The sequence below is a fragment of the Macrotis lagotis genome, chromosome 2 (assembly GCF_037893015.1).
Source record: "Macrotis lagotis isolate mMagLag1 chromosome 2, bilby.v1.9.chrom.fasta, whole genome shotgun sequence".
NCBI classification, from domain to species: Eukaryota; Metazoa; Chordata; class Mammalia; order Peramelemorphia; family Peramelidae; genus Macrotis; species Macrotis lagotis.
In genome coordinates this window covers 342,452,339-342,462,940 of record NC_133659.1, presented here as the reverse complement: position 1 = coordinate 342,462,940, position 10,602 = coordinate 342,452,339, and the positions used below count along the sequence as shown (strand labels likewise).

The 10,602-nt window shown below is 58.1% G+C and overlaps 1 protein-coding gene across 3 annotated transcripts in view; it reads left to right on the top strand.

Annotated features, from left to right (window-relative positions):
• The first annotated feature begins 3,465 nt into the window (after window positions 1-3,465).
• PPARA (peroxisome proliferator activated receptor alpha) overlaps window positions 3,466-10,602 on the top strand; it is a 55,658-nt gene continuing 48,521 nt past the window's right edge. Inside the window, exon 1 of one of the 3 annotated variants that reach the window (XM_074227281.1) lies at window positions 3,466-3,553. The gene's annotated coding sequence lies outside the window, so the exon portion shown is untranslated. Of the gene's footprint in view, window positions 3,554-3,735; window positions 3,757-4,242; window positions 8,643-10,602 lie in introns of those variants that run through there. The other 2 variants (XM_074227285.1, XM_074227284.1) reach the window with 2 other exon arrangements.

Below are 10,602 nucleotides of genomic sequence, written 5' to 3'. Positions count from 1 at the left end.
TGGATTGTAAGCTCCTTGAGGGCAGGGGCTGTCTTTTGACTCCTTTGGAATCCCAGGGCTGAGCGCATGGTAGGGACATACATTCAGAATGAAAATTCAATCACTCATTATTCTGCCCCAGTTTACAAAGTACTTCCCTCAGCACAACCTCTAAAATTCAATTCCACGAGCAAAAGCATGGCAGCTGCCTTGTTCCCAGATTTGTACCAGAGGCTGGAGATTCCCAGTAAAAAAGCCAAGCAGACCCCACCTTCCCCAGTGCATGCCAGTGGGGCCCTGTTTCCTCTGGGGTGGGAGAGAAAGGTCCTGGTTTCACTTTTGAAACCCTATAAAATCAGGGCCCTGGGTGCTTTTCCAGCTTCACTGGACATTACACCCCCAATGCATTTCTGGCGCAGGAGACACTCCTTCTCCGGTCTCCAAACCTTTGTACGTGGTCCCACGCCTGGGATGCTCTGCCTCCTCACCTCTCACTTAGGTTCTGCTCGCTAGTTTTTGTGCCCAAGTCACATTGAACAATTGAACTCAGGTCCTTCTCATTCCAGGGCCTGAGTTCTATCCACTGTGCCCCCCAGCGGCTCCCACCCTTCAGCAGGCGGCTCCCCTGTCTCCCCAAGGCCTTCTGCCAGGCCCCAGATGTCCATGTCCCTCCTCCTGTCGCTGCCTCCTGGCCTCCAGGTACTTTGGGCCTGTAGGGATTTAGTCAGGGTTATGTCCTGAAGCGCTGCCTGGGTTCCTGTAGGCCCCGGGATCTTCCCCTGTGGCTTCCTTTCCTGTGGGGTGCTCCCAGCCCCCAGCCCAGGCCTCACTCCCTCACTGAGGACCCCGTGGGAGCCCCAGTCATGTGATGGGGAGGCGCTCTATCAGGTTAGGACTGACCATCAGCTGTGGGGCCCTGGGCCTCGGTGACCTCACCTAGGAAAAGGCCAATGTTTCTGGGCCTGCCGCCCCCATGGGGAGCCCAGCTCCTCCCAGAGAGGAAGCGAGTGGCAGAGGGGTTCAGTCTGAGGATGCTGAGGCGCCCCCATCTCCCTTACTGCAGCCGGACCCTTCCCCTGCCCCCTCCCCAGGGGCCTGGTCTCCTCCCCTCAGTGCCCACTCCCCAGTGGAGTGGTCTGATTCGAGCACTGGGCTTCGCCTGTCCTCTGGGCCCTGGGGTGACCAATGGGGGGAGGGGAAGGACGGGAGGGGGCGGGGAGAAGAGGGGGACGTGGGGGGAGAAGGGGGACAAGATGGGAGAGGGCAGGGGAGGGGAGAAGAGGGGGGACAGGATGGGAGGGGGAGGGGGCAGAGAAGGGGAGAAGGGGGACAGGATGGGAGGGGGAGGGCAGGGGAGGGGAGAAGAGGGGGGACAGGATGGGAGGGGGAGGGGGCAGAGAAGGGGAGAAGGGGGACAGGATGGGAGGGGGAGGGCAGGGGAGGGGAGAAGAGGGGGGACAGGACGGGAGGGGGAGGGCAGGGGAGAAGAGGGGGGACAGGATGGGGAGGGCAGGGGAGGGGAGAAGGGGGGACAGGATGGGAGGGGGAGGGCAGGGGAGAAGAGGGGGGACAGGACGGGAGGGGGAGGGCAGGGGAGAAGAGGGGGGACAGGATGGGAGGGGGAGGGCAGGGGAGAAGAGGGGGGACAGGACGGGAGGGGGAGGGCAGGGGAGAAGAGGGGGGACAGGATGGGGAGGGCAGGGGAGGGGAGAAGGGGGGACAGGACGGGAGGGGGAGGGCAGGGGAGAAGAGGGGGGACAGGATGGGAGGGGGAGGGCAGGGGAGGGGAGAAGGGGGACAGGACGGAGGGGGAGGGCAGGGGAGGGGAGAAGGGGGACAGGACGGGAGGGGGAGGGCAGGGGAGGGGAGAAGGGGGACAGGACGGGAGGGGGAGGGCAGGGGAGGGGAGAAGGGGGACAGGACGGGGAGGGGGAGGGGAGGGGAGAAGGGGGACAGGACGGAGGGGGAGGGGAGGGGAGAAGGGGACAGGATGGGAGGGGGAGGGCAGGGGAGGGGAGAAGAGGGGGGACAGGAGGGGGAGGGCAGGGGAGGGGAGAAGGGGGGGACAGGACGGAGGGGGAGGGCAGGGGAGGGGAGAAGGGGGACAGGACGGGAGGGGGGGAGGGCAGGGGAGAAGAGGGGGGACAGGAGGGGGAGGGCAGGGGAGGGGAGAAGGGGGACAGGACGGGAGGGGGAGGGCAGGGGAGGGGAGAAGGGGGACAGGACGGGGAGGGGGAGGGGAGGGGAGAAGGGGGGGGACAGGACGGAGGGGGAGGGGAGGGGAGAAGGGGACAGGATGGGAGGGGGAGGGCAGGGGAGAAGGGGGGACAGGACGGGAGGGGGAGGGGAGGGGAGAAGGGGGACAGGACGGAGGGGGAGGGCAGGGGAGGGGAGAAGGGGGACAGGACGGGAGGGGGAGGGCAGGGGAGGGGAGAAGGGGGACAGGACGGGAGGGGGAGGGCAGGGGAGAAGAGGGGGGACAGGAGGGGGAGGGCAGGGGAGGGGAGAAGGGGGACAGGATGGGAGGGGGAGGGCGGGGGAGAAGGGGGGGACAGGACGGGAGGGGGAGGGGAGGGGAGAAGGGGGACAGGACGGAGGGGGAGGGCAGGGGAGAAGGGGGGACAGGACGGAGGGGGAGGGCAGGGGAGGGGAGAAGGGGGACAGGACGGAGGGGGAGGGGAGGGCAGGGGAGAAGGGGGACAGGACGGAGGGGGGAGGGGAGGGCAGGGGAGAAGAGGGGGGACAGGATGGGAGGGCAGGGGAGGGGAGAAGGGGGACAGGACGGAGGGGGAGGGGAGGGCAGGGGAGAAGAGGGGGGACAGGGGAGAAGGGGGGACAGGACGGAGGGGGAGGGCAGGGGGGAGGGGGGGGAGAAGGGGGGGACAGGATGGGAGGGGGGAGGGCAGGGGAGGGGAGAAGGGGGACAGGACGGAGGGGGAGGGCGGGGAGGCTTGGGGAGCACTGCCTTCCCCTCCTTCCCCCCGAGCCGCGGCGCCTCCCTTTCCTCCGCTGTGGGGCGCGGCCCCCCGGACCCTCCCCCGGGGCCGAGCTGCGTCTCCTCCTCCCGGCGGGGGCTGATGCATGGGGGGCGCCCCCCCCCAAGGGCGCGGGACCGCGTGACCTGCCTGGCCCCGGCCCGCCCCCGCCGGCCCCCCGCCGCAGCCAATCCGCGGGCCGGGCTCGGGGAGGTGTGTTCCCCCTCCCCCTCCGGCCGCGCAGACCCAGTGGCGGGGGGGAGCACTTCCGGGCCGTGCGCGGGCGGGGCCTGGGGGCGGGGCCTGGGCGGGGCGGGGCGGGGCGGGGGGCGGGGCCGGGCCGGGCCGCCCCGGTCTCCGCCCCCTCCCGAGGCGCGGCAGGTGCCCGCGGCGGGGCGGGGGCGGGCCGGGGGCGGGCCGGGCCCCTGCGCATGCTCGCTGGCGCCCCGCCCCGCCCCGCCCCGCTGTCAGCGCGCCCCGCCCCGCCCCGCCCCCGCGGGCCCCAGCCCGGGCCGGGCCGCGAGCGGCGGCAGAGCGGCGGCGGGCACGCGGCGGGCACGCGGGCCCATGGGCGCCTCCTCCCGCGGGGGCTCGGCCGGGTAAGGGCGCCGGGGGCAGCGGGCCGCTCCTTCCGGCCCAGCTGGGGGGGGGGTCGCCCCGCGGGCGGCGGCTTCCGGCGGGGGGGGCGCTGCCGCCCCGCCCCCGCCCCGCCCCCGCCTGGCCCCGGGGCCCCGGGCCGGGTGCGCGGGGGGCGGCGGGGGCTCCGGGGGACGCGCCGGCCCCGGCCTCGGAGCGGCCCCAGGTAACTCCCCTGCGGGGGGCCCGGACCCCCAGAAGCCCCCTGCGCCGTAGGGACGGGCCCCGCGGGGGCCCCGGACGGCCCGGGGCTCGGGCCGAGCGCGCCCCCAAAGTGGACACAGAGACGCCCCCGGGCCGGACCAGGGTGAAGGAGAGGGCCCCGCCGGGAGGGGCCCGCGGAGGCTTGGGGCCGGGCCGCCCTGCAGGGTGGGGGGCCCCCGGGGTCGGCGGCGGAGGGAGGGGAAGGTCACCTCGGCGGCAGAGACCCCCCAGCCGGGCACCCGGCCTCCTGGCTGCGCCCCGGACCGGGCGCCCCCTCCCTCCTCCGCATCTCGGGGCGCCTGGAGCCCAGGGGGAGCGGGGTGGGCAGTGCCCCCCGAAGGGCGCCCACCGCAGCAGCCGAGGTGGCAGCGGTGGACGTGCCCGCCAGAGGCTGCTGGGGGCCAGGGTGCGTGGCAGCCCCCGGGGTGGCATCGCTTGGCTGTGGTGGTCGGGGTCGCAGACCCAAACCAGGTACCCGTTTGGTGACTCCATGTTCCAAAGCCTAAGTTTCCTAGTTTAAAGTTTATTTGTTTGTTGAAGGCAGCGGGTTCAGTGGCTTGCCCAAGGTCACACAGCTCGGCTGCATTTGAACTCGGGTCCTCCGGACTGCAGGGCCGGTGCTCTATCCCCTGCGCCACCTCACTGCCCCCCAAAACCTTCATTTCTGACTTCAGAGTGAACTGATCTGGCAAGAGGGTGTTCCTGACCCAGCCTCCTGGGGTTCCCGGGCCCCTCATCCACTCTTACCGCAGCCCTTTGGGGCGGCCTCGTCTCAAAACTTACCTTCTGGGCAATAAGCAGACCCTTCCAAGTCGCTCCTCCCTGCTGCGGGTGCGAGGCAGGGGAGCTCTTTTCCTGCAGGGTCCTTATGCTCAGACTCTTCCCCTTGAAGCATCTCTCTGCCCACTTCTTGGGGTCCAAGCGTTGACTAAACATTACCTGGGTCACCGTGGGGTGCAGAATTCAGTAAACTGATCAGAGACAGACCTGGCCCCTGGGCTGAACACTGCGGGGGAAGGGGGTCTCAAATCTTGTATAAGCAGCCCCCCCCAACCTCCAGAGCCAAGTCCATGCCAGGAAGGAGGGTCCTGGGCCATGACCTCCACGCCCCTCACACGTGGAGACAGACGCTTGCCCTCCTTCTCTGGGTCGTATATGTCCGTGACCCACGTGCTGGGACAGGACAGAGGGCAGGAGTAGCTGCGGAGGATTTCCGCTTCAGGTTTCTCTTGGCTTCTACAGGTAGGGCTTGGCCAGCCTGGGCCACCAGAGCGATTGATGCTTGGAGGTCCCGAGTGAGAATCCCGAGCCGACCTCTTTCCACAGTGTAGACCCAGCTTGAAGTCTCTCATTGGGAGGCTGCCCCTGCTGCAGGCCCTGCAAGGACTCCCTGTCCCATCTGGGGTCCTAGAGAAGACACCCACCCCTGAAGCAGCCCCGCAAGTTCCTGGAACCCAACACAGAGCCCAACTGCTGCTAATGAGCAAAGCTTTTCCAGCTTCTAAGCAGAATATCAATCAAGACAGCGAATGTCCCTCTCGTGACCTACTTGCCTCCACTTCGAACTTAGAGGTCACGGATAATCCTTGGGACGAGTGTCCCACTGGCCACTCGGCCGTGGCGGAGCCAAGCCGCCTGACCCCCAGGCTGAGGCCTAAAGGACAAAAGGGGACCCAGCCAAGAGGACGGAGTGCTCGGTGGCCTCCGGATCCTTCACGGCAGGCGAAGTGGCAGCTCCACGGCCCGGTTTGTAACCGAAGCGGCCTGGGGTTGTGAGATAATCACGTTTCAGTGACAAGTTGCCAAGATACAGTAGAAGGGAGGCAGTTATTTAAAGAGAGCAGCAGCCTGGCAGTGCATGCCTTCTCCAACACGTGAGCGGGCAGGAGCAGGCAGGAGCAGGAGTCATTGGGCTGCCCTGGGTGGGATCGAGAAGGAAGGAGGGGTGGTCCCAGGATGGAGGCCAGGGCTGGGCAGAACGGTCCCCTGCCTCCTCGGCTGCCATCGGGAAATGCTCCTAGAGGGCCAGAGATCTGGAAAGCCTTTGTGATTGGCTCTTGAGAACATCTTTTCTCTTATTAACTATTTAGATGAATGAGATGAATGAGTTAAACATGTACCTCTGGAACTACTTGCCCACTGATGCCTGCCCACCTGGGGTTCGAGGGACACATTTGGGGTTTAAAGCTGTGTTTTCGTCAGTCCCGCTTGGCAGATTGTGTCTGCAGGCTCCTTTAGTGGCCAGGCAAGTTGTCTCACCTCTTCTTTCAGTTTTCCAGCCTGGGGTGCCTGACATTCCCTGTCCCGAGGGAGCCGGTGCAGTAGGGAAGTGATGGATGTTTTTGTGGGGGGAAAAGACAGACTTAAGATCAGCAGAGATTCTGTGACAGAGACAGTGGGGGCAGGGCCAGGGTTCACTCTGCAGCCCCCTGCAAGACACTAATAAGACCAAAGGTTCCTGTTGAGGCCTCAGTGTCCTCATTTGGTTCCCAGCTTTCTTCTGTGAAAGATTCCTGTCTCTCTCTCTAGGGGTGGAGGCCCCAGATTTTGGCAGGGCTGTGCCTCCCCACCAGGGACGGACCTCTACACTGTCTAGCTGCCTCCCACTGGCCTAGCTCCCAAGAATGCAGGCCCTTCATCTCCTCAGCCCATTCAAGCCAGGTGACCTGATTTTGATCTGTGCCACCAACATGGTAGAGGCCTTCCTTGCTGTCTCCCAATATGCCAAAGGTGGCAGTGGGGCTCTAGAACTAGCCACCTACTACCCCGGGTCAGGAGGGCAGCGCTCTGAGGGCATCCCTTAGTGCCAGGTGAGCCCCTTCCCATGATCCTCTGGGGGACCCTCCTACCATGCTGTGATGTCCCAAGGTCAGCTACAGTTTGAGAGTCTTTGTTACAAAGGGAAAAGGCCACAGAGAGATTGGTTTTAAGGCTATTTTCTTCAAGTTTTTCTTTGTTAAGTCTGAGATCAAGCTCCTGCCAGTATATAGGGCAATGGAGAAGGTGCCGGCCCCAACTTTGGCTGCAGCATTTGGATGATGGGATTTGGACTAGAATGGCCCAATTGTCTTTGACCAGAAAGGAAAGCAGCCAGGCCACTTCGGCTCAATGTCTCCCAGGGCAGAAAACTATACTCCTCTTGTGCTGACCCAACAGGGAGAAACTACAAGTTTGAAACACGGGGGGGAAAGGGTTGTATTTCAAGAGGGCTTGTGCCTCAGACTAATAAGAAAGAGAAGAAAAGATTATTGTTTCTCTGCTTGAGAAGAGACCAAGGGTCCTAGTAGACACAGCATTGGACTTGGAGTCAGGAAGCCCTGGGTTCGTGTTCTGCCTTTGACCCCTCAGAGTTGTGTGATCCTGAACCAATCTCTTTACTTCTCTGGCTCCCAGGTTCCTCAATGATAAAATGAACTCGATGCCCCAGCTCAATCTGTGAACCTGGCTCCTATTTCTAAAGGATAAAAAAAAAAAAGTCCTTCCTTGACCAGGAGGCAAAGTTGACCAAAATCATTGCATTTAGTGATGGAGATCATATCTCTGGGATAGTATGAAGAACAGAGCAGTGAGGACAGTGAGAGATGGGAGAAAACAGCTGGAGCCAAGTCAAGTAACCCGAGGTTTTCCCATGTCCATGGGCAGCACAGGAATCCTGAAGGGCAAAGGGGGGCGAGATCCTTACCTTCTAGACCTCTAATTAGGTACCAAGAATGGATTAAGCACCTACTGTATGCCTTAGTTCTGCTGCTCCTGTGCTGTTTCAGCAGTAGGGGGAGGTAGTCGTGGTATTAGCAGTAGCAGTGGTGGCGGCAGTGGCAGCAGCAGTGGAATCCAGCCCCTGTAAGGAAAGGACAGAAGAGTACACTCACTGAGGGCAAGACTAGGAGCAGACCTGGAAATCCCTGCAGGGGGTGGTATTGCAGCGGGTCAGAAAATCCCTGGCGAGGAAGGGAGAGAGCCAATGCTCCCCTGGATGAGGCTAGAAGCAAAGCCTCTTGGTGAGGCCTTGCGAAAGTCAGTAAACTGAACCCAAAAAAAGATCCTAGGTTGTGATTTGGGCTTTCAGCATGCTGAGGCAGAGAGGGTCAGAAAGTAAGGGCTGGAAGGATCTTCAGTAGTCATGTAATCTAACTCCATTGTTAGAGAAAGAAACTGAGACCCAGAAAGGGGAAGGGGCTTGCTCACCATCACATGGGCTGATGAAGTGCCAGGGTGTGGTACCACCCAACTTTTCTTCCCTTATTGAAAAGAGGAGCCTGGATGGCTGAATCTCCCCAAGGGTTCAGAACATAGATAGATCTGAAAGGAACTTCAAAGACCATCTAGTTTATCCCTGATTTTTACAGATAAAGAAACTGAGGTCCAGGACAATGAAATGTCTTGCTTATATTATTGGGAAAATGATCTTAGAAGGAAGAGACAAAGATTTATAGTCTGTGCCTTTCCTCACTTCTTGGTCAAAGACACTATATTTAGCAATGCAGTTTAAGAGAGATAAGCTTTGTCTTCCTCTGCCAGGTTGTGTACTTATTTTTAATCCCAAATACAAAAGCAGAGACTTTTCTTTAATCTCTTTGCTCAGACTACTCTTGCAAAGTTGGATTTTTGTCTCTTGGTCACAAGTCTAAACAAAGGGTGAATATTTAACCACTTTCAAGGACAGCCAATGATCTTTGACCACTAATGGGGCATGAAATTAGGACACAAGCAAGAATTCTAAATCAAAATGTTCATGTAATGAATGTGGCAATAGGAAATCTCAGATTTTAAGCTTATCAAAAGGGTTTGGATTCTTAAGAAAACAAAAGGTGGAGCTCCTACTTGGGATAGGATTCATCATTCAAACTGGTATGTTGAAATATAGGGCAAGGGAGGGAGTTCTTGGCTAGTCCCTGATTTTAGAGATTCTAGTCCCTGACTCAAGCTTGCTACATGACTTTAAGGGAGTCCCTTCTCCTTTCTGAGCCTCAGTTTCCTCATCTGTAAATTGAAAGGATTGGACCAAACTATCTTTCAGCCCAAAAGATTCTGAATCTCCAAGGATTTCTGTATGAAGCCATTGGCCAGCATCATCCATCGAAGGCACACTTTCTTCTCTCATCCTTGACTCAGACTAACTTCTAGAAGTTTCCTTTCCAAGGTTAATGATGTAGGTCAATGGAGGAAATAAGAATCTTTCCAGATGTTGTGATCCTACCCACTCCCTCTACCCTTTGAGTTCTGCATAGGAATGCTCTGTAGCTAAACTCCTCAACCACTTAGTCCAGAGGAGATGAAATTCTTCTTCATCTAATGACATAACCAAGAAGACTGCCAAGGGAGTTCCCCATTAAGCTCTACTTTGTTATTAAAGGACTAGAAGGAAAAGCAGACCATCCCCCTCCAAAGTCCCTTTTCAACTCCCTTTCAGGAGACCCTCTGGGTAAGGGAACAGTCTAAGTTGCTCTGGTTCATTGGGTCATCCAAAGACACTGTCAGCTCCTTTCTAGAGTAGTAACAACTCACAATGGGCATAAGAAATGTTTCAAGGAAGAGGTGGGGCATTCCTCAACACTTTGTTAGACCCAGGCTTCATCTGATGGACCTAACTTCCCTAGGGACAGTCAACAGGAGCTTTTTGATTGGTTCTTCTTTTCTGCAATGAGATGAGGGAATCCAGTGATTTTAGTCACTTTGATGAAAGGTTGGTCAATGATAAGTCTGACAAGTGTCAAATGCTGAAGTTGCTCTATGCCTTCTCCTCTTGTTACAAGCTACTCCTGGGAAAATCGCTGGCTTTGTTGGGTGCTTAGTTTCTGTCTGTGAAAGCAGGAGACTGGGTGGAGGCTGAGGTTCAGCTGTGTCAGTTCCTGATCATAGCGTACAGCAGAATCCTGATAAAGGAGGATCTAATTCCCTTTCAGCAGTTGGAGGGAGGAAAGGACTAGAGATCAAATGGTGAGACAATTGAGTGTGGAGTCAAACCACCTGTGAAGACAGGAAGCTTTTTGAAGATGAGGACTGTTTCATTTTTATCCTGAGGACTTATGAAAAATAGAGGGTAATGAGGACTTATACTTTATGAAAAATAAATGGTGGTTGTTGGGAGATTTGTGGGGACATCCCTTAACCTCTCTGGGTCTCTTATCTGTTAAAGGAGTTGAGGGATTAACTCATCAAGATTCCTTGCAATCAAATCAACCAAAAAGCATTTCTTACCTTCCCGCCATTAGGAGGGGAAAAAAAGAAAAAGAGGAAAAGAAAAGAATAAGAAGAAAAACCTTTGTAATAAATAGACAGAGTCAAGCAAAACAAATGCCAACATTAGCCATGTTGAAAAGTGTGTCTCATTCTGCACCCTACCTTCATCATCTCCCTCAGGTGGGGGGTAGGCTTTATCTGAGTTCTTTGAAATTGTGGTTGGTCAGGACACTGATAAGAGTTTCTTCAACGTTTCTTTGAGTATTGTTGTGATCATCTTATAACTTGTCCTCCTGGTCTTGCATACTTCACTCTGCATCAGATCATACAAATCTTCCCAAGCTTCTCTGAAACTCTCTTTTTCTTAGCTTACAATCATATTTCATTATAGTCATAGGCCATAATTTGCCCAGTTGTTCCCCAAAGTATGAAAATCCCATTAGCTCCTAATTTTTTGCCACTAAAAAAAAGCTGCTGTAAAGATATCTGTACCCATGGGTCCTTTTCCTCTTTCTTTGAGGAAAGGAGAATATCATCATCATCATCATCATCATCATCATCATCATCATCATCCTGTCCTGAAAGCAGAGAATCCCTTATTAGGAGGAATTTGGAGTTAATGAAGAAG